Source organism: Oryctolagus cuniculus, chromosome 18 (assembly GCF_051225735.1).
Source record: "Oryctolagus cuniculus isolate XC-2025 breed Fujian yellow rabbit chromosome 18, ASM5122573v1, whole genome shotgun sequence".
Classification (NCBI taxonomy): domain Eukaryota; kingdom Metazoa; phylum Chordata; class Mammalia; order Lagomorpha; family Leporidae; genus Oryctolagus; species Oryctolagus cuniculus.
This window is the reverse complement of record NC_142884.1, coordinates 35,207,766-35,220,667: the sequence shown is the minus strand read 5'-3', so window position 1 is coordinate 35,220,667 and position 12,902 is coordinate 35,207,766.

The following is a 12,902-nucleotide window of genomic DNA, read 5'->3' as shown; positions in this document are numbered from 1 at the left end:
TAGTCTTACGCACTATGCGGGTTTTCAGCAGTCTTAGTAAAAGAGAAGCAGCTTACAGGATTTCTGTACATTGGAAGTAGTGAGAGGCAGTTTACAGGAGTTCTGCATCCTGAGTGTAGGAAACACTTTACGGGAGTTCTGCAGCATGGGAGTAGTCTTACGCACTATGCGGGTTTTCAGCAGTCTGAGTAAAAGAGAAGCAGCTTACAGGATTTCTGTACATTGGAAGTAGTGAGAGGCAGTTTACAGGAGTTCTGCATCCTGAGTGTAAGAAACACTACACAGGAGTTCTGTAGCATGGGATTAGTCTTACGCACTATGCGGGTTTTTAGTAGTCTGAGTAAAAGAGAAGCAGCTTACAGGATTTGTGTACATTTTGAGTAGGGAGAGGCAGTTTACAGGAGTTCTGCATCCTGAGTGTAGGAAACACTTTACAGGAGTTCTGTGGCATGGGAGCTGTCTAACGCACTATGCGCGTTTTCAGTTGTCTGAGTAAAAGAGAAGCAGCTTACAGGATTTGTGTACATTGTGAGTAGGGAGAGGCAGTTTACAGGAGTTCTGCAGAATGAGTGCAGGAAACACTTTACGGGAGTTCTGTAGTATGGGAGTAGTCTTACGCACTATGCGGGTTTTCAGTTGTCTGAGTAAAAGAGAAGCAGCTTACAGGATTTCTGTACATTGGAAGTAGTGAGAGGCAGTTTACAGGAGTTCTGCATCCTGAGTGTAGGAAACACTTTACGGGAGTTCTGTAGCATGGGAGTAGTCTTACGCACTATGAGGGTTTTCAGTAGTCTGAGTAAAAGAGAAGCAGCTCACAGGATTTGTTTACATTGGAAGTAGTGAGAGGCAGTTTACAGGAGTTCTGCATCCTGAGTGTAGGAAACACTTTACGGGAGTTCTGTAGCATGGGAGTAGTCTTACGCACTATGCGGGTTTTCAGTTGTCTGAGTAAAAGAGAAGCAGCTTACAGGATTTCTGTACATTGGAAGTAGTGAGAGGCAGTTTACAGGAGTTCTGCATCCTGAGTGTAGGAAACACTTTACGGGAGTTCTGTAGCATGGGATTAGTCATACCCACTATTCGGGTTTTCAGTAGTCTGAGTAAAAGAGAAGCAGCTTACAGGATTTCTGTACATTGGAAGTAGTGAGAGGCAGTTTACAGGAGTTCTGCATCCTGAGTGTAGGAAACACTTTACGGGAGTTCTATAGCATGGGAGTAGTCTTACACACTATGCGGGTTTTCAGTTGTCTGCGTAAAAGATAAGCAGCTTACAGGATTTCTGTACATTGGAAGTAGTGAGAGGCAGTTTACAGGAGTTCTGCATCCTGAGTGTAGGAAACACTTTACGGGAGTTCTGTAGCATGGGATTAGTCATACCCACTATGCGGGTTTTCAGTTGTCTGAGTAAAAGAGAAGCAGCTTACAGGATTTCTGTACATTGGATGTAGTGAGAGGCAGTTTACAGGAGTTCTGCATCCTGAGTGTAGGAAACACTTTACGGGAGTTCTGTAGTATGGGAGTAGTCTAACGCACTATGCGGGTTTTCAGCAGTCTGCGTAAAAGAGAAGCAGCTTACAGGATTTCTGTACATTGGAAGTAGTGAGAGGCAGTTTACAGGAGTTCTGCATCCTGAGTGTAGGAAACACTTTACGGGAGTTCTGCAGCATGGGAGTAGTCTTACGCACTATGCGGGTTTTCAGCAGTCTGAGTAAAAGAGAAGCAGCTTACAGGATTTCTGTACATTGGAAGTAGTGAGAGGCAGTTTACAGGAGTTCTGCATCCTGAGTGTAAGAAACACTACACAGGAGTTCTGTAGCATGGGATTAATCTTACGCACTATGCGGGTTTTTAGTAGTCTGAGTAAAAGAGAAGCAGCTTACAGGATTTGTGTACATTGTGAGTAGGGAGAGGCAGTTTACAGGAGTTCTGCATCCTGAGTGTAGGAAACACTTTACGGGAGTTCTGTGGCATGGGAGCTGTCTAACGCACTATGCGCGTTTTCAGTTGTCTGAGTAAAAGAGAAGCAGCTTACAGGATTTCTGTACATTGGAAGTAATGAGAGGCAGTTTACAGGAGTTCTGCATCCTGAGAGTAGGAAACACTTTACGGGAGTTCTGCAGCATGGGAGTAGTCTTACGCACTATGCGGGTTTTCAGCAGTCTGAGTAAAAGAGAAGCAGCTTACAGGATTTGTTTACATTGGAAGTAGTGAGAGGCAGTTTACAGGAGTTATGCATCCTGAGTGTAGGAAACACATTACGGGAGTTCTGTAGCATGGGAGTAGTCTTACGCACTATGAGGGTTTTCAGTTGTCTGAGTAAAAGAGAAGCAGCTTACAGGATTTCTGTACATTGGAAGTAGTGCGAGGCAGTTTACAGGAGTTCTGCATCCTGAGTGTAGGAAACACTTTATGGGAGTTCTGTAGTATGGGAGTAGTCTTACGCACTATGCGGGTTTTCAGTTGTCTGAGTAAAAGAGAAGCAGCTTACAGGATTTCTGTACATTGGAAGTAGTGAGAGGCAGTTTACAGGAGTTCTGCATCCTGAGTGTAGGAAACACTTTACGGGAGTTCTATAGCATGGGAGTAGTCTTACACACTATGCGGGTTTTCAGTTGTCTGCGTAAAAGAGAAGCAGCTTACAGGATTTATGAACATTGGAAGTAGTGAGAGGTAGTTTACAGGAGTTTTGCATCCTGTGTGTAGGAAACACTTTATGGGAGTTCTGTAGCATGGGAGTAGTCTTACGCACTATGCGGGTTTTCAGCAGTCTGAGTAAAAGAGAAGCAGCTTACAGGATTTGTGTACATTGGAAGTAGTGAGAGGCAGTTTACAGGAGTTCTGCATCCTGAGTGTAGGAAACACTTTACGGGAGTTCTGCAGCATGGGAGTAGTCTTACGCACTATGCTTGTTTTCAGCAGTCTGAGTAAAAGAGAAGCAGCTTACAGGATTTCTGTACATTGGAAGTAGTGAGAGGTAGTTTACAGGAGTTCTGCATCCTGTGTGTAGGAAACACTTTATGGGAGTTCTGTAGCATGGGAGTAGTCTTACGCACTATGCGGGTTTTCAGCAGTCTGAGTAAAAGAGAAGCAGCTTACAGGATTTGTGTACATTGGAAGCAGTGAGAGGCAGTTTACAGGAGTTCTGCATCCTGAGTGTAGGAAACACTTTACGGGAGTTCTGCAGCATGGGAGTAGTCTTACGCACTATGCGGGTTTTCAGCAGTCTGAGTAAAAGAGAAGCAGCTTACAGGATTTCTGTACATTGGAAGTAGTGAGAGGCTGTTTACAGGAGTTCGGCATCCTGAATGTAAGAAACACTACACAGGAGTTCTGTAGCATGGGATTAGTCTTACGCACTATGCGGGTTTTTAGTAGTCTGAGTAAAAGAGAAGCAGCTTACAGGATTTGTGTACATTGTGAGTAGGGAGAGGCAGTTTACAGGAGTTCTGCATCCTGAGTGTAGGAAACACTTTACGGGAGTTCTGTGGCATGGGAGCTGTCTAACGCAATATGCGCGTTTTCAGTTGTCTGAGTAAAAGAGAAGCAGCTTACAGGATTTGTGTACATTGTGAGTAGGGAGAGGCAGTTTACAGGAGTTCTGCATCCTGAGTGCAGGATACACTTTACGGGAGTTCTGTAGTATGGGAGTAGTCTTACGCACTATGCGGGTTTTCAGTTGTCTGAGTAAAAGAGAAGCAGCTTACAGGATTTCTGTACATTGGAAGTAGTGAGAGGCAGTTTACAGGAGTACTGCATCCTGAGTGTAGGAAACACTTTACGGGAGTTCTGTAGCATGGGATTAGTCATACCCACTATGCGGGTTTTCAGTAGTCTGAGTAAAAGAGAAGCAGCTCACAGGATTTGTTTACATTGGAAGTAGTGAGAGGCAGTTTACAGGAGTTCTGCATCCTGAGTGTAGGAAACACTTTGCGGGAGTTCTGTAGTATGGGAGTAGTCTAACGCACTATGCGGGTTTTCAGCAGTCTGCGTAAAAGAGAAGCAGCTTACAGGATTTCTGTACATTGGAAGTAGTGAGAGGCAGTTTACAGGAGTTTTGCATCCTGAGTGTAGGAAACACTTTATGGGAGTTCTGTAGCATGGGAGTAGTCTTACGCACTATGCGGGTTTTCAGCAGTCTGAGTAAAAGAGAAGCAGCATACAGGATTTGTGTACATTGGAAGTAGTGAGAGGCAGTTTACAGGAGTTCTGCATCCTGAGTGTAGGAAACACTTTACAGGAGTTCTGTAGCATGGGAGTAGTCTTACGCACTATGCGGGTTTTCAGCAGTCTTAGTAAAAGAGAAACAGCTTACAGGATTTCTGTACATTGGAAGTAGTGAGAGGCAGTTTACAGGAGTTCTGCATCCTGAGTGTAGGAAACACTTTACGGGAGTTCTGCAGCATGGGAGTAGTCTTACGCACTATGCGGGTTTTCAGCAGTCTGAGTAAAAGAGAAGCAGCTTACAGGATTTCTGTACATTGGAAGTAGTGAGAGGCAGTTTACAGGAGTTCTGCATCCTGAGTGTAAGAAACACTACACAGGAGTTCTGTAGCATGGGATTAGTCTTACGCACTATGCGGGTTTTTAGTAGTCTGAGTAAAAGAGAAGCAGCTTACAGGATTTGTGTACATTGTGAGTAGGGAGAGGCAGTTTACAGGAGTTCTGCATCCTGAGTGTAGGAAACACTTTACAGGAGTTCTGTGGCATGGGAGCTGTCTAACGCACTATGCGCGTTTTCAGTTGTCTGAGTAAAAGAGAAGCAGCTTACAGGATTTGTGTACATTGTGAGTAGGGAGAGGCAGTTTACAGGAGTTCTGTATAATGAGTGCAGGAAACACTTTACGGGAGTTCTGTAGTATGGGAGTAGTCTTACGCACTATGTGAGTTTTCAATTGTCTGAGTAAAAGAGAAGCAGCTTACAGGATTTCTGTACATTGGAAGTAGTGAGAGGCAGTTTACAGGAGTTCTGCATCCTGAGTGTAGGAAACACTTTACGGGAGTTCTGTAGCATGGGATTAGTCATACCCACTATGCGGGTTTTCAGTAGTCTGAGTAAAAGAGAAGCAGCTCACAGGATTTGTTTACATTGGAAGTAGTGAGAGGCAGTTTACAGGAGTTCTGCATCCTGAGTGTAGGAAACACTTTACGGGAGTTCTGTAGCATGGGAGTAGTCTTACGCACTATGCGGGTTTTCAGTTGTCTGAGTAAAAGAGAAGCAGCTTACAGGATTTCTGTACATTGGAAGTAGTGAGAGGCAGTTTACAGGAGTTCTGCATCCTGAGTGTAGGAAACACTTTACGGGAGTTCTGTAGTATGGGAGTAGTCTTACGCACTATGCGGGTTTTCAGTTGTCTGAGTAAAAGAGAAGCAGCTTACAGAATTTCTGTACATTGGAGGTAGTGAGAGGCAGTTTACAGGAGTTCTGCATCCTGAGTGTAGGAAACACTTTATGGGAGTTCTGTAGCATGGGAGTAGTCTTACGCACTATGCGGGTTTTCAGTAGTCTGAGTAAAAGAGAAGCAGCTTACAGGATTTCTGTACATTGGAAGTAGTGAGAGGCAGTTTACAGGAGTTCTGCATCCTGAGTGTAGGAAACACTTTACGGGAGTTCTATAGCATGGGAGTAGTCTTACACACTTTGCGGGTTTTCAGTTGTCTGCGTAAAAGAGAAGCAGCTTACAGGATTTCTGTACATTGGAAGTAGTGAGAGGCAGTTTACAGGAGTTCTGCATCCTGAGTGTAGGAAACACTTTACGGGAGTTCTGCAGCATGGGAGTAGTCTTACGCACTATGTGGGTTTTCAGCAGTCTGAGTAAAAGAGAAGCAGCTTACAGGATTTCTGTACATTGGAAGTAGTGAGAGGCAGTTTACAGGAGTTCTGCATCCTGAGTGTAAGAAACACTACACAGGAGTTCTGTAGCATGGGATTAGTCTTACGCACTATGCGGGTTTTTAGTAGTCTGAGTAAAAGAGAAGCAGCTTACAGGATTTGTGTACATTGTGAGTAGGGAGAGGCAGTTTACAGGAGTTCTGCATCCTGAGTGTAGGAAACACTTTACAGGAGTTCTGTGGCATGGGAGCTGTCTAACGCACTATGCGCGTTTTCAGTTGTCTGAGTAAAAGAGAAGCAGCTTACAGGATTTGTGTACATTGTGAGTAGGGAGAGGCAGTTTACAGGAGTTCTGTATAATGAGTGCAGGAAACACTTTACGGGAGTTCTGTAGTATGGGAGTAGTCTTACGCACTATGCGAGTTTTCAATTGTCTGAGTAAAAGAGAAGCAGCTTACAGGATTTCTGTACATTGGAAGTAGTGAGAGGCAGTTTACAGGAGTTCTGCATCCTGAGTGTAGGAAACACTTTACGGGAGTTCTGTAGCATGGGATTAGTCATACCCACTATGCGGGTTTTCAGTAGTCTGAGTAAAAGAGAAGCAGCTCACAGGATTTGTTTACATTGGAAGTAGTGAGAGGCAGTTTACAGGAGTTCTGCATCCTGAGTGTAGGAAACACTTTACGGGAGTTCTGTAGCATGGGAGTAGTCTTACGCACTATGCGGGTTTTCAGTTGTCTGAGTAAAAGAGAAGCAGCTTACAGGATTTCTGTACATTGGAAGTAGTGAGAGGCAGTTTACAGGAGTTCTGCATCCTGAGTGTAGGAAACACTTTACGGGAGTTCTGTAGTATGGGAGTAGTCTTACGCACTATGCGGGTTTTCAGTTGTCTGAGTAAAAGAGAAGCAGCTTACAGAATTTCTGTACATTGGAGGTAGTGAGAGGCAGTTTACAGGAGTTCTGCATCCTGAGTGTAGGAAACACTTTATGGGAGTTCTGTAGCATGGGAGTAGTCTTACGCACTATGCGGGTTTTCAGTAGTCTGAGTAAAAGAGAAGCAGCTTACAGGATTTCTGTACATTGGAAGTAGTGAGAGGCAGTTTACAGGAGTTCTGCATCCTGAGTGTAGGAAACACTTTACGGGAGTTCTATAGCATGGGAGTAGTCTTACACACTATGCGGGTTTTCAGTTGTCTGCGTAAAAGAGAAGCAGCTTACAGGATTTCTGTACATTGGAAGTAGTGAGAGGCAGTTTACAGGAGTTCTGCATCCTGAGTGTAGGAAACACTTTACGGGAGTTCTGTAGCATGGGATTAGTCATACCCACTATGCGGGTTTTCAGTAGTCTGAGTAAAAGAGAAGCAGCTTACAGGATTTGTTTACATTGGAAGTAGTGAGAGGCAGTTTACAGGAGTTCTGCATCCTGAGTGTAGGAAACACTTTACGGGAGTTCTGTAGTATGGGAGTAGTCTAACGCACTATGCGGGTTTTCAGCAGTCTGCGTAAAAGAGAAGCAGCTTACAGGATTTCTGTACATTGGAAGTAGTGAGAGGCAGTTTACAGGAGTTCTGCATCCTGAGTGTAGGAAACACTTTACGGGAGTTCTGCAGCATGGGAGTAGTCTTACGCACTATGCGGGTTTTCAGCAGTCTGAGTAAAAGAGAAGCAGCTTACAGGATTTCTGTACATTGGAAGTAGTGAGAGGCAGTTTACAGGAGTTCTGCATCCTGAGTGTAAGAAACACTACACAGGAGTTCTGTAGCATGGGATTAATCTTACGAACTATGCGGGTTTTTAGTAGTCTGAGTAAAAGAGAAGCAGCTTACAGGATTTGTGTACATTGTGAGTAGGGAGAGGCAGTTTACAGGAGTTCTGCATCCTGAGTGTAGGAAACACTTTACGGGAGTTCTGTGGCATGGGAGCTGTCTAACGCACTATGCGCGTTTTCAGTTGTCTGAGTAAAAGAGAAGCAGCTTACAGGATTTGTGTACATTGTGAGTAGTGAGAGGCAGTTTACAGGAGTTCTGCATCCTGAGTGCAGGAAACACTTTATGGGAGTTCTGTAGTATGGGAGTAGTCTTACGCACTATGCGGGTTTTCAGTTGTCTGAGTAAAAGAGAAGCAGCTTACAGGATTTGTTTACATTGGAAGTAGTGAGAGGCAGTTTACAGGAGTTATGCATCCTGAGTGTAGGAAACACTTTACGGGAGTTCTGTAGCATGGGAGTAGTCTTACGCACTATGAGGGTTTTCAGTTGTCTGAGTAAAAGAGAAGCAGCTTACAGGATTTCTGTACATTGGAAGTAGTGAGAGGCAGTTTACAGGAGTTCTGCATCCTGAGTGTAAGAAACACTTTATGGGAGTTCTGTAGTATGGGAGTAGTCTTACGCACTTGCGGGTTTTCAGTTGTCTGAGTAAAAGAGAAGCAGCTTACAGGATTTCTGTACATTGGAAGTAGTGAGAGGCAGTTTACAGGAGTTCTGCATCCTGAGTGTAGGAAACACTTTATGGGAGTTCTGTAGCATGGGAGTAGTCTTACGCACTATGCGGGTTTTCAGTAGTCTGAGTAAAAGAGAAGCAGCTTACAGGATTTCTGTACATTGGAAGTAGTGAGAGGCAGTTTACAGGAGTTCTGCCTCCTGAGTGTAGGAAACACTTTACGGGAGTTCTGTAGTATGGGAGTAGTCTTACGCACTATGCGGGTTTTCAGTTGTCTGAGTAAAAGAGAAGCAGCTTACAGAATTTCTGTACATTGGAGGTAGTGAGAGGCAGTTTACAGGAGTTCTGCATCCTGAGTTTAGGAAACACTTTATGGGAGTTCTGTAGCATGGGAGTAGTCTTACGCACTATGCGGGTTTTCAGTAGTCTGAGTAAAAGAGAAGCAGCTTACAGGATTTCTGTACATTGGAAGTAGTGAGAGGCAGTTTACAGGAGTTCTGCATCCTGAGTGTAGGAAACACTTTACGGGAGTTCTATAGCATGGGAGTAGTCTTACACACTATGCGGGTTTTCAGTTGTCTGCGTAAAAGAGAAGCAGCTTACAGGATTTCTGTACATTGGAAGTAGTGAGAGGCAGTTTACAGGAGTTCTGCATCCTGAGTGTAGGAAACACTTTACGGGAGTTCTGCAGCATGGGAGTAGTCTTACGCACTATGCGGGTTTTCAGCAGTCTGAGTAAAAGAGAAGCAGCTTACAGGATTTCTGTACATTGGAAGTAGTGAGAGGCAGTTTACAGGAGTTCTGCATCCTGAGTGTAAGAAACACTACACAGGAGTTCTGTAGCATGGGATTAGTCTTACGCACTATGCGGGTTTTTAGTAGTCTGAGTAAAAGAGAAGCAGCTTACAGGATTTGTGTACATTGTGAGTAGGGAGAGGCAGTTTACAGGAGTTCTGCATCCTGAGTGTAGGAAACACTTTACAGGAGTTCTGTGGCATGGGAGCTGTCTAACGCACTATGCGCATTTTCAGTTGTCTGAGTAAAAGAGAAGCAGCTTACAGGATTTGTGTACATTGTGAGTAGGGAGAGGCAGTTTACAGGAGTTCTGTATAATGAGTGCAGGAAACACTTTACGGGAGTTCTGTAGTATGGGAGTAGTCTTACGCACTATGCGAGTTTTCAATTGTCTGAGTAAAAGAGAAGCAGCTTACAGGATTTCTGTACATTGGAAGTAGTGAGAGGCAGTTTACAGGAGTTCTGCATCCTGAGTGTAGGAAACACTTTACGGGAGTTCTGTAGCATGGGATTAGTCATACCCACTATGCGGGTTTTCAGTAGTCTGAGTAAAAGAGAAGCAGCTCACAGGATTTGTTTACATTGGAAGTAGTGAGAGGCAGTTTACAGGAGTTCTGCATCCTGAGTGTAGGAAACACTTTACGGGAGTTCTGTAGCATGGGAGTAGTCTTACGCACTATGCGGGTTTTCAGTTGTCTGAGTAAAAGAGAAGCAGCTTACAGGATTTCTGTACATTGGAAGTAGTGAGAGGCAGTTTACAGGAGTTCTGCATCCTGAGTGTAGGAAACACTTTACGGGAGTTCTGTAGTATGGGAGTAGTCTTACGCACTATGCGGGTTTTCAGTTGTCTGAGTAAAAGAGAAGCAGCTTAGAGAATTTCTGTACATTGGAGGTAGTGAGAGGCAGTTTACAGGAGTTCTGCATCCTGAGTGTAGGAAACACTTTATGGGAGTTCTGTAGCATGGGAGTAGTCTTACGCACTATGCGGGTTTTCAGTAGTCTGAGTAAAAGAGAAGCAGCTTACAGGATTTCTGTACATTGGAAGTAGTGAGAGGCAGTTTACAGGAGTTCTGCATCCTGAGTGTAGGAAACACTTTATGGGAGTTCTATAGCATGGGAGTAGTCTTACACACTATGCGGGTTTTCAGTTGTCTGCGTAAAAGAGAAGCAGCTTACAGGATTTCTGTACATTGGAAGTAGTGAGAGGCAGTTTACAGGAGTTCTGCATCCTGAGTGTAGGAAACACTTTACGGGAGTTCTGTAGCATGGGATTAGTCATACCCACTATGCGGGTTTTCAGTAGTCTGAGTAAAAGAGAAGCAGCTTACAGGATTTGTTTACATTGGAAGTAGTGAGAGGCAGTTTACAGGAGTTCTGCATCCTGAGTGTAGGAAACACTTTACGGGAGTTCTATAGCATGGGAGTAGTCTAACGCACTATGCGGGTTTTCAGCAGTCTGCGTAAAAGAGAAGCAGCTTACAGGATTTCTGTACATTGGAAGTAGTGAGAGGCAGTTTACAGGAGTTCTGCACCCTGAGTGTAGGAAACACTTTACGGGAGTTCTGTAGCATGGGAGTAGTCTTACGCACTATGCGGGTTTTCAGCAGTCTGCGTAAAAGAGAAGCAGCTTACAGTATTTCTGTACATTGGAAGTAGTGAGAGGCAGTTTACAGGAGTTCTGCATCCTGAGTGTAGGAAACACGTTACGGGAGTTCTGTAGCATGGGAGTAGTCTTACGCACTATGCGGGTTTTCAGCAGTCTGCGTAAAAGAGAAGCAGCTTACAGGATTTCTGTACATTGGAAGTAGTGAGAGGCAGTTTACAGGAGTTTTGCATCCTGAGTGTAGGAAACACTTTATGGGAGTTCTGTAGCATGGGAGTAGTCTTACGCACTATGCGGGTTTTCAGCAGTCTGAGTAAAAGAGTAGCAGCTTACACGATTTGTGTACATTGGAAGTAGTGAGAGGCAGTTTACAGGAGTTCTGCGTCCTGAGTGTAGGAAACACTTTACAGGAGTTCTGTAGTATGGGAGTAGTCTTACGCACTATGCGGGTTTTCAGCAGTCTTAGTAAAAGAGAAGCAGCTTACAGGATTTCTGTACATTGGAAGTAGTGAGAGGCAGTTTACAGGAGTTCTGCATCCTGAGTGTAGGAAACACTTTACGGGAGTTCTGCAGCATGGGAGTAGTCTTACGCACTATGCGGGTTTTCAGCAGTCTGAGTAAAAGAGAAGCAGCTTACAGGATTTCTGTACATTGGAAGTAGTGAGAGGCAGTTTACAGGAGTTCTGCATCCTGAGTGTAAGAAACACTACACAGGAGTTCTGTAGCATGGGATTAGTCTTACGCACTATGCGGGTTTTTAGTAGTCTGAGTAAAAGAGAAGCAGCTTACAGGATTTGTGTACATTTTGAGTAGGGAGAGGCAGTTTACAGGAGTTCTGCATCCTGAGTGTAGGAAACACTTTACAGGAGTTCTGTGGCATGGGAGCTGTCTAACGCACTATGCGCGTTTTCAGTTGTCTGAGTAAAAGAGAAGCAGCTTACAGGATTTGTGTACATTGTGAGTAGGGAGAGGCAGTTTACAGGAGTTCTGCAGAATGAGTGCAGGAAACACTTTACGGGAGTTCTGTAGTATGGGAGTAGTCTTACGCACTATGCGGGTTTTCAGTTGTCTGAGTAAAAGAGAAGCAGCTTACAGGATTTCTGTACATTGGAAGTAGTGAGAGGCAGTTTACAGGAGTTCTGCATCCTGAGTGTAGGAAACACTTTACGGGAGTTCTGTAGCATGGGAGTAGTCTTACGCACTATGAGGGTTTTCAGTAGTCTGAGTAAAAGAGAAGCAGCTCACAGGATTTGTTTACATTGGAAGTAGTGAGAGGCAGTTTACAGGAGTTCTGCATCCTGAGTGTAGGAAACACTTTACGGGAGTTCTGTAGCATGGGAGTAGTCTTACGCACTATGCGGGTTTTCAGTTGTCTGAGTAAAAGAGAAGCAGCTTACAGGATTTCTGTACATTGGAAGTAGTGAGAGGCAGTTTACAGGAGTTCTGCATCCTGAGTGTAGGAAACACTTTACGGGAGTTCTGTAGCATGGGATTAGTCATACCCACTATTCGGGTTTTCAGTAGTCTGAGTAAAAGAGAAGCAGCTTACAGGATTTCTGTACATTGGAAGTAGTGAGAGGCAGTTTACAGGAGTTCTGCATCCTGAGTGTAGGAAACACTTTACGGGAGTTCTATAGCATGGGAGTAGTCTTACACACTATGCGGGTTTTCAGTTGTCTGCGTAAAAGATAAGCAGCTTACAGGATTTCTGTACATTGGAAGTAGTGAGAGGCAGTTTACAGGAGTTCTGCATCCTGAGTGTAGGAAACACTTTACGGGAGTTCTGTAGCATGGGATTAGTCATACCCACTATGCGGGTTTTCAGTTGTCTGAGTAAAAGAGAAGCAGCTTACAGGATTTCTGTACATTGGATGTAGTGAGAGGCAGTTTACAGGAGTTCTGCATCCTGAGTGTAGGAAACACTTTACGGGAGTTCTGTAGTATGGGAGTAGTCTAACGCACTATGCGGGTTTTCAGCAGTCTGCGTAAAAGAGAAGCAGCTTACAGGATTTCTGTACATTGGAAGTAGTGAGAGGCAGTTTACAGGAGTTCTGCATCCTGAGTGTAGGAAACACTTTACGGGAGTTCTGCAGCATGGGAGTAGTCTTACGCACTATGCGGGTTTTCAGCAGTCTGAGTAAAAGAGAAGCAGCTTACAGGATTTCTGTACATTGGAAGTAGTGAGAGGCAGTTTACAGGAGTTCTGCATCCTGAGTGTAAGAAACACTACACAGGA